Raw genomic sequence first — 2180 nt, forward strand, 5'->3', positions numbered from 1 at the left:
TAAGCCCAGAGTCCCGCCCACGGCCTTTCAGAGGGTTCTAGATGCACTGCTTCCATATCTGAGTCCCCACTTGTGTTCCCAGAGCTTGGGTGGACTTCTCAGGCCCAGAACACACCCCACAGGCCTCGCTCCAGACTCGTTCACTCCCAAAGCTGCGGCCCCTTGGGGGTGAGCTACCCACATTCACTTCCTGAGGCCAAGCAGGGAGGGTTCACCTGGGTCTTACCCGGGGGAGAGAGCTGACAAGTGTCCAGAGAAGATCCCACAGGGGTCTGGGCTCTGTCGAGCGGCAAGTCGGGTTCAAAGGACTTTCGCTCGCACAAGTGGGGCTCACTTTGGAACTGCTGGCGTGTGGCCTTGACTTCTTTAAAGGGCTCACTCCGCCGGCCTTGTGCCCTTCCTCCCAGTTCTGTCTCTCGTGCTGTGTCTCCTGGGTGATGTTCTGTCCCGACAGTTTCTTGTAAGGCCTCAGAGTCTGCCGAGCCCTCCCTGCTGGCCCGGCCCCCGTGCGAGCTCGCCCAGCGCCTCCCACTGCAGATGAAGGTGCTGCCCGCTCCCACCCCCACCCTGCTCAGGCCGTGCCGGGGTGTCCCCACAGACCCTCTGGAGCACTGCCTGCGTCCGACCTGCTGGCACATCCCGGATTTGCCCACGCCTCTACTCCACGCTCGCTGTCTTGGTCCATACGGGCATCAACTGCCTCCGGGGCAGCTGTGACGGCCTCTTTAAGGGTCTCCTCCGTGCCTTTTGTTCTACAATCCCAGATGCCCCGAAACACACCCCCTGCTAAAAACCCTCCAATGACTCCACGTAGCGCTGGGAACAAATCCCAGCCTCCTCAGCGTGGCCCACCCCCCACATCTGCTACCCCTCTCTGGCCACGACAGGTCCTCCTTCAGGCACCCTAAACGTGTCCCCGCTCAGCCCTCTGGACTTGCCTGTCGTCATTACTTCTGGCTCTCCGTCCTCCAGGTTTTGCCCAGGTATCTCCTGCTCACTCAGGCTCTGCTCAAATATCACCTCCTCCAAGAAGCCCTCCTTGCCCACTCGAGTTAAAGAAGCTCTCCACTCACTCTGTCAGCCTCTCTGACACCCTGACTTATTGCCTTAATGCACGTCACTGACCTGAAATGGTCTCACTTAGATATTTATCAAATTGTCTCTCCCCACTCGGATGGGCAGCCCAGCACAGCAGGGACAATGTCCGCCCTGCTCACCACGTATCCTGGATCACAGCCAGCACGAGTGATCTGCTCAACACACAGTTTGAATTCACGATTACCTACCCGCCTTGTCCCTCCTCTTTGCTTAGTTAGTCCAGCTAGAGGTTTGTCAACTTTATTGAGCTTTTCAAAGAACCAGCTTCTGGGTCCATTGCTTCACTCCACTGATTCCCTGTTTTCAATTCCACTGATTTCTGTGTGAGTCCGGATTATTCCTTTTCTTCTGCTTCCTTGGGATTTAATTTGCCCTTCCTGTTCTGGTTTCCTAAGATGGGAACTTCAATGATTGACTTTAGGTCTTTCTTCTTTGCTAATCCGTGCACTCAGTGCTATGAATTTCCCTCTAAACTCTGCCTTCACTACATCCCCCACATCTTTGATAACTTGTGTTTCAACTTTCAGTTAGTTCAGACTGTTTTTATATTTCCTTTGAGATTTTTCCTTTGGTCCGTGAGTTTTTTTTTAGAAGTCTGTTGTTTTTCCTCAACATATTTTGGGATTGAAAATTTTCATTTCTCGTATTGACTTCTAGCTTTGATTGCATTGTGGTCTGAGAACAGACATTATTTGATTTCTATTCTTTAATTTTTTTTAATTTAAATTCAAGTTAGTTAGCATACAGTGTGGTCTTGGCTTCAGAAATAGACCCCAGTGATTCATCACTTGCAGGTAATAATACCCAGTGCTCATCCCAACAAGCACCCTCCTCAATGCCCATCCCCTATTTAGCCCAACCCCCACCCACCTCCCCTCCAGCAACCTCCACTTTGTTCTCTGTCTTTAAGAGTCTCTTATGGTTTGCCTCCCTCTCTGTTTTTGTCTTACTTTCCCTTCCCTTCCCCTATGTTCATCTGTTGTGTTTCTCAAATTCCACATATGAGTGAAATCATATGATATCTGTCTTTCTCTGGCTGACTTATTTATGGCCCAGAATGTGGTATATCTTGGTGAATGTCC

The sequence above is a fragment of the Leopardus geoffroyi genome, chromosome A3 (genome assembly GCF_018350155.1).
Source record: "Leopardus geoffroyi isolate Oge1 chromosome A3, O.geoffroyi_Oge1_pat1.0, whole genome shotgun sequence".
Lineage (NCBI taxonomy): Eukaryota > Metazoa > Chordata > Mammalia > Carnivora > Felidae > Leopardus > Leopardus geoffroyi.